Source organism: Enhydra lutris, unplaced genomic scaffold, assembly GCF_002288905.1.
Source record: "Enhydra lutris kenyoni isolate GAN:26980312 unplaced genomic scaffold, ASM228890v2 scaffoldscaffold2, whole genome shotgun sequence".
In the NCBI taxonomy this organism is placed as follows: Eukaryota; Metazoa; Chordata; class Mammalia; order Carnivora; family Mustelidae; genus Enhydra; species Enhydra lutris.
In genome coordinates this window covers 15,080,106-15,094,521 of record NW_019154086.1, presented here as the reverse complement: position 1 = coordinate 15,094,521, position 14,416 = coordinate 15,080,106, and the positions used below count along the sequence as shown (strand labels likewise).

At 37.6% G+C, this 14,416-nt stretch overlaps 1 pseudogene; it reads left to right on the top strand.

Annotated features, from left to right (window-relative positions):
* The first annotated feature begins 1,908 nt into the window (after window positions 1–1,908).
* LOC111149460 lies at window positions 1,909–13,228 on the top strand (annotated as a pseudogene).
* The last annotated feature ends 1,188 nt before the right edge of the window (window positions 13,229–14,416 follow it).

The following is a 14,416-nucleotide window of genomic DNA, read 5'->3' as shown; positions in this document are numbered from 1 at the left end:
ACCATGTGACGTTCTCTATAGAGCAGCTTACAATGTGGCATTTACCTTTCATCAGAAGAAAGGGAGGGGAAAATAGAGGTAAGCAAAATTGAAGCCAGAATCTTTTTTAACGTAAGCTAGAAAATGGTATCCTGCCATTTTTGCTGTATTCTATTCATTACAAGCGAAGCATTAGGTCTAGAACACACTCAAGGGGGAGGGATCACAAAAGGACACTGAATACCAGGATGTATGGATCATTGGGAACCACCTTCATAGCTGAATTCTACCAGCGCTTAGACCTACAATCAGCAGAACCCAGTCTTGGGTACAAAAAGCAAAATTTCCTCGAGTAGACCGTTAGTTACAGTCATGACAGACAGCACTCCTATTTCCATCCTCTGGTTCCTAGACACAGTTTTTTGACTTTGGAGAAAAAATATGTATTATTTCCTGGTTAAGAGCATATGCTTTATTCATCAAATGAGTGTCTCAAAGCTGGTGATGGAATGGCAAGAATCTATTCTATCATTCTGTAAGTCCAATTATTTCTAGGAAATATAAAAGAAGACTATGACTTCCATGAGCTCAAAACAATACTTTATTTCATAGTTAAAACTAATTCCTTAGAAGAAATATTTTGTGATATCCTGGATGATGGATAAAGACATTCAATCAATCCACATATTGTGGGGCTGGCAGAAGCCTGATGGGCAGCACAAGTAAATCTAAATCCGCTGTCTATTTCAGTAAAGAAAAAATGTTTTACTGCCCCAAGGCTCTAGTAGATTTAAATGATCACATCAACATCACCCGGCTGGTCTCCATGGGAGTGGCACTGTCCTAGAGAAACAGACGTTTTTCCTGTTGCTATCAAACTGAGCCATCGCTGGGGCTCCTGGGTGGCTCAGTGGGTTAAAGCCTCTGCCTTCTGCTAAGGTCATGATCTCAGGGTCATGGGATAGAGCGCCGCATTGGGCTCTCTGCTCAGCAGGGAGCCTGCTTCCTCCTCTCTCTCTGCCTGCCTCTCTGCCTACTTGTGATCTGTCAAATAAATGAATAAAATCTTTAAAAAAAAAAAAACAAAACTGAGCCATCGCTGTTGGTGGTAACAATGCCTACATGAACCTGTTATCTCTGGCATCTCTGGCCATTTGTCCGTGAGCCTGTTGAGCGACCCACAGACGCTAAGGTGAAGACTGGGGAAGAAACAGTATTCACTTCCACAACATATTTATCATCTCACTCTAACTATGAACAAGCTTTTTCTGAAGTTCAGGCATTTTTTAAAATGGCATATTTACATGGCTCCCAAATATTCTACACTCTGGGTCTGTTCTAAAAGTTTAATTGATATATCTGTCTGCAAACGTTTTTGCAAAACCCATCAAAATCACTCCAAGTGCCTTGACTTTGGGTAAACCATCAGCCAATTACTTGTGAATTGTTAAAGATCTTTAGCTGAGGCCTCACTTCCTCCTAGGAAAAGTGGGCAAAATACGCATATACTTTTTAAGGAGACATCACTATGAGGATCACTTTATCCCTTCTCTTTCAGAAACACACCAAAGTGTTGCAGCAGTATTCCTGGGAAGATCTATACCATGTAGTTATGAAAAAAAGAAAAAAAATGAGCATAATTTACAGATGGCCTTGCAGGATATACCAACACGAGTTAGATATAAATCACCACACATTCAAAGCTGGAACCTCAAATTCGAAAATATTGCAATACCACCAAATGTTTCTTCTAAACTGAAAAAAAGATAGGCAGTTGCTGTCATGCTCTTCCAGTTCCGGTCTCCCCGCCTCCACCGCCTGATGGCCTTCCAGACCCAGCTGCTGCCAGCATGGCTCCTGCTGCAAAGAAGCCCAGCCTACTGGGGTCCAGGCCTAGGACACCGTGGAAAGGGGCGACAGCAGGAGCTGATGACCTTCACGATGTCTGGCTACACAGGACTTTTTGCCTTCCTTGAATCAAACTTTTAAATGGGTAAGGACCATCTATGGAGCAGGTGGCACCATATAGGAAGTATGCTGTCTTCTTATACTGAGGAAGTATACTGAGGTATAAGCCCTCTTTGGAATTCCCCAGGGGCTATCCTTACAACGCGTCCATGGCAAAGTTCCTTGAGCCTTGCTACCAGCCCAGAATGGACACCCAGGGTAACATCTGCCTGGACATCCTGCAGGATAAGTGGCTGCCCGGTAGGACATCAGGACTATCCTGCTGTCCATCTGAGCCTACTAGGAGAATCCAATATTCATAGCCCTTTGAATACACAGGCTGCTGAGCTCTAAAAAACCCCCACAGATTTGTCGTACCTGCAAGAAATCTACTCAAAGCAGGTCAAAGCCAAGAACCCTGACCGCCTAGCCTCTCTTCTTGTATTGTATTTATGTTTTCCTTAGATTGTCTGTCCCTTCCTTCATTTCTGTATAGGACTCTTTATCTAAGCTGGGATGTTATTTTGTTTTTTATTTATTTATTTATGTATTTATTGTTTTTCATTTTATTTTTTAAAAATTTTTAATATATATTTTTAAGATTTTATTTATTTATCTGACAGAAAGCAGGCGCCCAAGTACAAGTGGGGTGGGGGTCAGGAAGAGGGAGAAGGAGAAACATGCTCCCTGCTGAGCAGGGAGTCCAATGTGGGGCTCGATCCCAGGACCCTGGGATCATCCTGGGATCATGACCTGAGCGGAAGGCAGACACTTAACCGACTGAGCCACCAGGTGCCTTTGTTTCTCTTTTTTAAAATTAAGTCTCTGGGGGCGCCTGGGTGGCTCAGTGGATTAAGCCTCTGCCTTCAGCTCAGGTCATGGTCTCGGGGTCCTGGGATCGAGCCCTGCATTGGGTTCTTTGCTCGGCAAGGAGCCTGTTTCCTCCTCTCTCTCTCTGCCTGCCTCTCTGCCTACTTGTGATCTCTGTCTGTCAAATAAATAAATAAAATCTTCTTAAAAAAAAAATTAAGTCTCTGACCGAGCCCTTGTGATGGATATATTAAATAAATACATTGTTTGTTTTGATAAAGTAAAAAAATAAATAATGAAAGGATGCAAAATATATATTCTGTTTTGAGGTAATAGCATGATTGTCTCTGCATTCCTTCTATCATTTTGTATTTTGGCAGATCCCTGTGTTTTCATAAAATTTAATTTCTATCACTTAGTAATTGATGTATCTCTTTTCCTGAGTATCATAAAAACTTGTGAGATTTCTATGTCAAATTGGAATTGTACCATTAGTATATTTTTCTTTCCTTATATGCATCATGGTAAAATAAAAACACATCACTCTGCAAAAAAATAAATAAATAAATAAAGTAAAATAAAAAATAAAAATTAACTTCTACCATATGCCAGGTCATACTCATTCATTCAGGATATTTCCATTTCTATTTAATTATTCCCATCAGGATGATAGTATTAATTCTAAGAGCCACTATATTCTGCTGTGAAATTATCAGACAATTACACTTTCTTCAGAGCTGAGGATATGAAAGAAATTGAGGCAAGATGGTGAAGGTATAGCAAAGCTCTTTCTAGGCAAAGGCATAATGCTTCTGGTATCTTTTATTTAATGAAATAGGGAAAAACTGATTTCAACTCAAAAGCTGTGTAACATTTATCCAGAGTTGTATTCATTAAGTAACAAATTATGGAATAGCAGCTATAATCAGATTAATTTCTGATCAAGTAATTTACATCTAGTGTTATTTTTCATAGACACACTTAAATTTTGTATTTAGTCCAAATTCTAAGTAGAGTGGAGCTATGATAGAAATCATTATTTTGTATCTTCAAGTCACTAATGACAATGTTAAGAATTGCTTGTGATTCATCATTCTTTTTGTAGAAAAGGGGACTCTACTTCACATTTTCTACCAAACACTGTCACTTCATCTCTTTTACATAAAAAAAAAAAAAATCCTTATTATTATCATACTACTCAGAGAGCCAAAGTGGGGATCTCCCAAATTCCCTAAAGGTATCTCCTAAAGATGTTTATTTTGCCTATGTACTCTGGAGAAATATTAAAGAAGTGTTCACAATTCAACTGAGCCCAAATGCCAATAATTGTTTAACCTTTATGAGTCCATACTCTGCTGTGAGATCACAGTGGAATTCTATATCCCTAGGAAAATTCTGTTAGTTCACAGCTGGTAATCAATATTTTTCGAAACGTTTGGGTATTTCTTATTTCCAAATACAGAGCTTCTGGTAGAAGATGACTGATCTGTAAGGAAGGCTAGAAGGAATGTTCACCCAGTGGATATTTGATACAATTTCAGAATGTTTCCCAAAGGATCTTGCTTCCTCATAGTGTAAGAGACTTTGGGTTTGACAACTCCTCCAAGTATTGGGATGAATGGCCAAAATGGTCTAATATTATAATCCCAGTCAGGCTTCTCTCATCACCATCATTATCATCATCATCATCATAATCATTTCTAGCTATTCACCAAAATAGACTTCCTCTCCTCCCTTAGACCACAGCAATGTTTCAAATTTCCCCTGCAACAGCATGTGGCCACATGAATTTTAGCCAGTTCACTATTACCTTAAGTGATGTTTGCTACTTCTAAGCCTGGCCCCATAAAAACTCCTCACATGGACTCCTTCATATTCTTTTTCTTCTAGAGTAAGCCAGGGTCCCCTGTGGAAGTGCATATTGCATGTCGGCAGAAGCAGCATCAGCCTGGACCACTGAATGGCTTTGTGACAACCACATCCTCTTCCTTCCACCTCCAACCCAGAACTGCCTTGCATTGTTATTTGGGCAAGAAATACATTTTCAGAGTGTGGAGCTTCTACATATTTGGGTATGTGTTTGGTGTGTGTGTGCCCGTGTGTGTCTGTGTGTGTTTCGTCTATATTTTCACAGTCTAACCTGCTTTAAGGAATCCAGGCTTTAGTGTACTGTCCATGTATTGTGAATCTATGAAACTCCATGCTCAATTAGCTGCCACCAGAGATCTTAGGCTATGCTAATGATCACAATTACTTTCTTCATCTCATGGTAATCATGACCACTTTGCCTCTTATTTCTATCAAGAATCTCATTTTAGCTGCATCTTCTCTTAATGTTTTATAGCACTTATAAGACAAAACAAAACAAAAAATAGCCCTCAAGTTACCTTTCAAAGATTTTGGTGTGCGTCTCATTGTCTTTTCTGGGCCATCTTGGGGAATATAGTTAAAGAGTAGATAACAATTCATAGATGTTCTTTATCCTTTCTAACTACTAAAACTTAGAATTCCTTTATTTTAAAAAATCTTATTTCAATTTCATTTAGTATGTATTGAGTTCAGGTTATGGTCAGCAAATTGTATAATTAAAACATACCCAGCTGTTAGAACTAGCATAATTGTACCAGAATGTTGTATGTCATATCATACCTATAAATTAAATGGATAAAAAAGTCTGGAGATAATGAAAGGCAAGGGGTAAAGAATAAAGACAATTGAATTTTATATTTTTAAAGAAATAGTTTCTTCAGGTTAGGAAGTTGCAGCATTTACAAGCAAAGAGAAACAGTAGCAAGGAAGAAAGACTACTTCAAATAGAAAGTAAAGTTCTGTGGGATTTGGGGCTCAGTATGTCCAATGTCCTCTGAATCTTTCCAATAGGTCCAACACCAGTTCTTGGACTCACACTTGCTCTAATCAATACTTTCACTTTCCCAGAAGAGATCTGGTGATTATCTGAATTCAACTGGTGTTATAATTTGTCAGACAAGATTATAGATTCAAATTTTGCATTTGATTCTTGCCTCCTGCGGGCCCATAGCTATAGCTATAATTTGATAATAGAAAATTCTAAGATTTCAGGATATGGACTGAGAATTTAAGGGTTTGAGCTCACTTTTCTCTTTGTTTAAGCTGTCTGTTGTCCCAATACATAAATAAATAACCAACTGACTTCATTATTGTGGAGTTCTTCTTTTCTTTCTTAGCTGTTCTAAAGCAGAGGGAACTCGGTCTTAAAAGTCTTACTTCTGAGGGACAGTTTATTTCTGAAAACACCATTCATAATTGAATTAGAATATTCATCTGTAAAGTCATAGTCTGTGAGAAACCAACACGATTTCGTTTAGCTTCAGGACCCAATAGGCAAGATAACTAATTCCAGATTCTTTGAGCATCCATTACCTTCCCTCTACTTAATAGTATACCTGTCATAACGTGTCTGATTAACCTACACAAAGAGTAAATGCACAGGGTGACTCTAGAGTGATACAAATATCAACGAGAGGCCAAGAGAACTGGTTTTCAGAAAAGGTGGAGACAAACGAGGACAAGCACAGCTAAGCTTATTTCCTAAGCGTGTTTCTTCCAGGCACCACCTGCCTTCAGCAGCACTACCCCAGAATATTCCCTGAGTTCCTGAACTGCTCCATCCCAGGCAGTTCAAGAACTGCACCATTGTACTCTGCTTTCTAACGTAGATACCTGAAGTCATCGGGTTCTCCTTGCTTGCATGGGGTATTGTTTCCTAAAGATAAAGCTTTTCCATGAGGAGGAGCCCAAATTTACAAGTATCCACTACTGTAACTGGGTAATAGAGGAGCAATTGCATTCTAGATGTTTTCATTCTTTTATTATCCTTATTATACACTGGCATTGAAGAAATAATTTATTGAATCTATTTTGTGCTACCTCATGGAAATATGTGTCCTAAAAGAATCTGTTATTTTAAAAACAGCTTTCTATTTAGTAGGAAAGAGAAATATGTAAAGAACTGTGGTATATGATAGCAAATAACAAGTACTACAAGAAACTTGAAAACCATATCCTTTAAAAGACAAGAGAAGAGAAACACACTTCTTATTATTAAGTTATTAAGTTAAGTTATTAAGTTAATGTCTTGTTATTAAGAGTTAAAGTTATTGTCCTTTAACTTAATAAAGGAAAGGAGAGAGGTGATATGTGAGCTAGGTCTTAGGTTAAAATTTCAAAATACAGTGATGAAAGACTCCATTTCTACTTGAGAAGACAGAATGAAAGGTTACATGTAAAACTATTTTTAGGATATGTTCAGTAAACAAGACATGCATTGACTTGATTAAAACACAATCTATGCTACTTCTTAATGGCAAATTGGGACCACATTGTTCTATCCCTTAACTGCTAGTTAAGAGGACCATTTTATGACTTTAAAAGTAGGGCAATATCCTGATGATTTATGATGTTTCATCTAAATGAACATGCATTCTACATTAAAAGAATAAGAAAATGGAGACAGGGAACTAAATTAATATAAAGACTTCCAGACAGAAACATATGATTTTTATTTTCTGCAGAGGACTTGGGTTAAAAAGGGTCAAAATTAACCAAATATTAGTACTAATTTATAAAAATAAAACAAAAACTATCTTTGTGGTTGTATCTGAAATTTGTGTCTTTAGCATTAACCTCTTAGGAACTCTTTCCACATTTCCAAATGTTACTGAAAATCATGACATAAAGAAAATATCTTACTTTTGAAGGCTTTTTTAGTGTTCTAAACATCAAATTACTCACTCATTAGTTAACTAATTTTTAAAAATTTAATAAATTACTAGTAATTTCTATGACAAAGATTTTACCCCCAACAATAATATAGTCTAAGATTGAAATTATGAATTACAAAACAGTTTGAAGGGATTAATGTATTCTTACAGATTAGTAAAAGGCTATATACTGCTTCTCTCTCACTCTCTCACTCTCAACATAACAAGCCCATAAATAGTTTATAAATACTAACTTTTGTTCTCCGATTATTTTACAATGAGGTCTAAGTTTTTCATGTTTATATTCTTTACTATTAAGTACAAACTAACTTATATAAGTTGTATAAACTAATTTTAGATTTGATTTATGCTTTATTATTATTTCAATTGACAACAGTCTTTCTTTTTATTCAAGATGTACCAGAACATCATCATTCTATATTAGAATTGGAGAGGATTTCAAGGAAAACCAAGACCTAGAGTATGGATGAGATCTGGCTTTTCTGAATCACAATATAATACTCATCTCTCATTAATACATTAAACAAATATTTATTCAGTTCTTAGCCACACTGAACTTTCTTTGAATGAGGTAAGATACAGTTAATTTCTGGATATCATCTTTTTGAAGTGCTTCTGGTCACATAGTTGTGTGATGTTCTCCAGGCATCTCAAGGTAGGCAGAATTCTAAGGTAGTTCCTAAGAGTCTTATCCTCTGATGTACATGCCCTATAATATCTCTTTAGTGTGAGCAGAAGAGTGAATGTGGTGAGATATCATTCCCATCATCATGTTACTGATCAGCTGACTTTGATTTAATTGAAAGAAAACTTATGCTAAGTGGGCCTGACCTAGTCAGGCCAGCCTTTTAAAAGAAGATAAATAGCAGAGAGACATTCTTTGGCTAGCATCAAAGGTAGGGTAAACTGCCATGATTTGAGAGGAGGGGACCACATGCCAAGGACTGAGGGATGCCTCCAGGAGCCGAGTACCTAGCTGATAGCTGATAAGAAAACAGGGACTTCCACTAGACAACAATGAAGAAATGAATTCTGCCAACAACTATGAAGTTGAAAGAGGACCCTGAGCCTCAGATAAGACAGGAGTCCTGACCAACATGCCAATTTCAGTCCCGTGAGCTCCTGAGCAGTGGATCCAGCTAATGCTTACCTGAACTCCTGACCCATGAAAGCTGTGAACTTATAATTTGTGGACCTTTTTAAGTACTAAGTTTATGGTAATTTGTTATGCAGCAATAGAAAGCAAATACACATATTCAACAGCCCATATGTAGGAAAAAATATGGGAAATTTTTGTCTGATATATTTTTTCCTGGGGTTTGAAGATAAAATAATATCTCAGTAGAGAATGAAATTAAAGAAGGGGATTTATAATGAAAGAAAAAGAGTTAAGGAAGAAATAATCACAACGAGCATGAAGAAAAGGTGTAATAAGCTTAAAGCTTGAGAGAATTAGAAGAGTGGGGGAAGTTTTGGTTGGACAGTAGGCTCTAGAATACATGAATACAGTGATGAAGGAGATGTGAATGCTACCACTGGGGGTCAGCAGTAGAAGTGAACTGCCAGAGTGAAAGACAAGTGATGATCACTGCGATGGAGCCATCATCCACAAAAACTTGAAGCCATTCATGGTGATGGTGGGAACGGAGGAGAAATAAAGATTATGATCCAGGTGCCAGCATCTTTGATAGGTGGGGAGGTTGGTAGAGGTCTGTAACTGGAGGGAAAGTGTTATGGACTGCCCGTAATATTCACATGTTGAATTCCTAACCCCAGTACCTCTGAATGTGACTGTATTTGGTGATAAGGTCTTTAAAGAGGTCATTTAATTAAAACAAGATCTGTAGGGTAGGCCCTAATGAAATACAACTAGTGTTCTTGTAGGAGGAAATTAGGACACAGACAGACACAGAAAGAAGACCATGTGAAGACACAAGGAGAAGACACAACCATCTCTAAGCCAAAGATAAAAACCTCTGATGAAACCAACCTATAGACACCTCAGTCTTGAACTTCTGCTCCAAAATTCTGAGAAAATCCTGCTGTGGTTTCAGTCACCAAGTTATGGTACTTTGGGCAGCCTTTGAAAAGTAATACAGGCAGTAAGAGATTCCCATTGATGAGCCTAAATGTTATACAGCTTTTGACCCTGAGTAGGCTCTAGGTAAATACATCTATTCTTATTTGCCCTTGCTTACATACAAGTAGAATCAGTTACAGAGATCATTATGAAGGAAAAAGAGTGGCTTCAGTGGCCCCCACTTCCTCCCTTCTGAGTTGGTCATCTATTGCAAGTGAGTTTCATTTTTATATGAACCTTCATGGGTCACTTACTTTGGTTCATCTTTGGACATAGAAGACTTTGTCTGGCTTCCTAGAAAGCATATTATCACACATTATCAAAATATTCAAGCAGAATTTAGGTGGTTGGATGTAGAAGATAGAATAATTATTTCAAAGTTAGATGTTTAAAATATATCACAGCTATTGTTTTAGGTTAGCTGAGAAAATTGCATGACTTAAATTCTATTCCATGCTTTGAAAAATACATGGAGAGATGATTATTTTAAAAGTGTTTTTACGGGTTTCAAAATAGTGCCTTCCTGTATCCACTCTTCTAAATGCTGTTTCAGGTTGCCTCCTGAGCTGTAAGAGCTCTCATAACTCTAAAAGAAGGGCTAATTCCCCCCAAATATATTCGCTGTTGTATTGGTTAACAGTGATGTGGTCCAAGGTGGGAAAATTCTTCCTGATTTATTTTTTCCTTGTGGCTTAAAGCCAAAACAATGGCTTAGTAGGGAAGAAATTAAAGGAAGATTGATACTGAGAAAATAGAAGAGTTTAGAAATGAATAATCATAATGAGAGCTAAGAAAAAGTGTGATGAAAATAAAGTTTGAGAGAATTAGAAGATTTTGAGAAAATTTTGGTATGTCAGTGAATGCATGTGTGTATAAAACCATGTATATTTATGCTATGTGTGTACTGGGTCATAATGTTAAGTATATTTTTATATTTAATGCCATAAGACATTTAATGCTAAAAGACTCTTTCATGTTGCAAAGGAAAGCAGATTTCTTCAATTAGAGGAAGCTCATTATCAGGATGTGCAACAGGGCTTTAAATTGGAAAGCTTCGACTAAGACATCAATCTCTAATAGATGCTTCCATCAAAAACAAAGTTTTGAATTAGATAACCAGAAACTAGTTACATGGCTTTGAAACCTGTTACCATTAGCAGCTGTACATAAAGGTAAAATGAGTAGGAAAGGGTTTTTGGGGGAAGGAGTGATTGTAATTTCAACCTCCTCACTCTGTACACACACATATAACCCATCCGAAGCCCTGTGTGATTGCAGGAGATAACTGCATTTTGATGGCAGGTCCAAAGTAAACAATCCAGGGGAAGAAACATGGAACCTGTGGTAGAAATTGCAGTCTAAAGCAGTTTTTTAAAATCCTGAGAGGACCCCAGTAGGGTATGGGGGTAGACCCCAGGGAGCAGAGGTTGAGAAAGGCATGGTAGTGGCCAATTTAAGATGTTCTGTCTACACAATGAGAGAACCAGCTAGAAAATCTCCAACAAATCCATGAATACTCCCATGTGAGAATCAACATTAAATATTTGCCAGACCCAGCGTAAATAAAACCCCTTGACCATGGTACCCCTGCTGTAACAGTGGAGAGGTCAGAAAGAAATATTTACAAGCCAGGTAAGGAGGAGTAAGGGTAGGTGGATAAGGGAGAAGGATGACAACACTTGTCCTACTGCAAGAAACTAGTTCCAAAAGGGTCTGAAATTGGTAAGCAAGTGAGGGAAAAGATTTAGCTGTCCATCTAGTTGGAGTTCTGGTTATCACACGCAACTAGACTTTTTCTTTTCGACTGCTTTCATTGAAGCTAGGTTTGCACTTTAAAGTGAGAGAAGGCTAAGAGTTCTCAGGAGGCCTGAGTTTGTATGCCGGAGCCCAGGAATGACTGATGGCACAAGCAAGTATAAAAATCAGTGGGATGCAAAACTAAAGTGCCTTTTATGATTTTTCTCCCAGTTCTGCTTGAGTTACAGGGACTCAGGGAAATAAGGAAGAGCGGGGGATGGTGGCCACACACGTGGGCTTCCCTGAAAGTTGAATTCTTCCTAAGGAAACACAGCACCTCAGTTTTAATGCCTCTAGTGGTGCCACTGAGGAAGAGGTGTGGTCGCTGCTCAGGGACCTGGCAGCTCCGTCTGTGCTCCCTTTCTCATCCATTTGCCACCATGTCCTTGGCACCTTCATAGTGTCTTTATTGTGTTTTGGTTTTCATATGCTCTTTCTCTGCGTGAATACCTGTCTTCGGCATTCTGTACTGGCTCCTCTCAAGTCCTCCCAAAGCAAGGATTGGACGGGCAACCAGTCACACTATTTAGGGTAGGAGCCTCTCCGGCTGAGAAAGTAGGTCGTGTCATCGACTAGTTTTTAGCCCAGAGGTTCTCAGACTTTTTGGTTTTAGAACCTCTTTACGTTGTTCTAAAGTATTGAAGGTTCCGAAAATGTTTTGTTTAGATGGTTTATTTCTGTTGATAGTTATTGTATTAAATATTAAAACTGACAAATTAAAATATACATATATGTATATTTATTGACTTATTAAAGTAACAATAAAATCCATCACATATTGATATAACTAGGATATTTCTATAAAATGATAGCCCTATAATTTCCCAAACAAACTGAGTAGGAAGAGTAACATCGCCATACAGTTTTGCTAATCTCTTTAATTGTTTGGATTCTCATATCTGCTTCAATCTGTTGTATAGGTTGTTTTACAAGGAAGATTTAGCCTCACACAGATGTGAAGTTGGACATGGAAAGACCTCGTGGACCCCTGAAAGTGTCTTTGGGGCCCCTAGATCCTGTATATACATATATATTTACATACCTATGTGTATATATACGTAAATAGATTATTAGAACCCCAGAGCATATTATATTACTATAGTAATGATATGCAATTATAATATATATAAACACATTTATAAAATAAACAAGATACATTAATATGGTATAGTTATATTAAATATAGGCAACATTTTTCCCTACACATGACTTTTAAAATAGCAAAAGAACAGCAAATAAACTGTTTTGGAAGACCGAAGCTGAACATTTGACTATAGGCTTGGAAGTGGCAGTGGACAATATTCAAAGGCCAGTTTTCTTCCTGTGCTGTCATTTCAAGTCTTGCTCTCAATTTCTCCATTTAAAAAAAAGGAAGAAGAAGAAAGAAAGAAAGTGATAGGATTGAAGTCCAGAGTCCCTCAGGCCCCCATCTGTTCTAACATTTAATCATTCTCATAGATCAAGTAAATGAAGCTTGTACCTCAGAGAACTGACAATCTGGTTTTAGGTTAATTTAATGGTCCTAACTCTCCTTGTTCAGATTTCTACTGTAGTGATAATTCATGACAATGAATTAACCCAATAAGTTTCCTTCAGTTAAGGTTTACATAATGCATACAAACATGGTTCAAATGCAGAGATCATCTTTGGAAAAACTAAAACTGCTTTCATGGTTTGGGTATTTTATGACTCTTAACTCTTCTAACATTTCACATCATTTGTTTCTTCCAGGTCTCCCCGTGTCACAGTTCCCTTCACTAACCTTGGCATGCCTTTTGCCTGTCCTATGTGCTGGTCATTCCAGTTTGTGGATGAAAATTGCTCACCACCAAACTGCGTTAGCTACCTCTAGCCATGCATTTTAATTTCAAGCTGTGATTTCTGGTACTGCAAAATGCTGTTTTCAGTTCTGTTGGTACTTAACAGCTTCGTTTGCTTGTGCCATGAAACTACTCAAATACTATTTTCTTTTCTGTCCTTAGCAAATGACCCAGGCAACAAAGCTGCCATTCCACACTGAAAAGGGTGAGTCACTGAGCCTGATTTTGTCTGACTTTGAGATTCTGCAGGTAACTGGTTCTAAGTGCTCCTTCCTACATTCTTTTCAGATGGTGACAGTCATTAAAGAAATGGTTTGGAGGGAGAGGGTAACGTTTTAGAAATAACCAATTGAACAGTCATATAAGAGAGAACTTAAAAATAATTTCAGCACAACTTTCTTTGGCAGAGTAGATCCAGATGCCAAGAGAGGAGTTTGGGTTTGGTATCTTCCACATGCCTCACAGGACCTAGTATTGAGGTAAAACTAGATGTCCTTTAAGGAATTGGGGGGGGGGTGCATAAAACATGATATGTGTAAACCAGTGCTTGGAAAGTAAATCCAGAATATGCTGCTGAGTGACACTTTTGGTCAACAGAGAGAGAAAAACAGAGGGACAAGTAGCAAACTAACTCTAAATTATTATACCGATGATGGTTTAATTAGGTCAAGGCCGTTTTTGCTTATTTCTGACCTGACAATTTTTCTTATATGATTAGACTTCATAACTGATTTGCAGTTTAATGCATTTACAAAACTGTACTTCATACTGCCTTCATTATTTTATTTTCTTGACACTTGAAAAATTAGAGGCACTGGCATCATTTTAAATCAAAAATGCATTTTACTCCTCTCCTATTCAGATTTCCCTTGTACATTCTGAATGTGTGTTATGTATAAAACTCCTGCCGACGTTGTCTCAGATCCACACTCAGCACACACAACATAGGTCAACATGGCTTATAACCCACTCAAGGTGCAGATCAGACAATTGTGCTCCTTGAGAGTACATCTGAAACGAATTTTGAAAGGTCTGGAGGTTTTGTCTGGCAAAGAATTGAGCAAGTAACCTCTTGGGTTTCTTCTTAGGAATTTTCCTGAAGGAAATCTTTTGTGTGTGTGTGTATGTGACATTTAGAAATGAAAGTCAAACACTAACCCTTTGGTAAGGTCCACAGTTTTCTTTATCTGCATTAGTTCATATTCAGAACATCTGAAGAA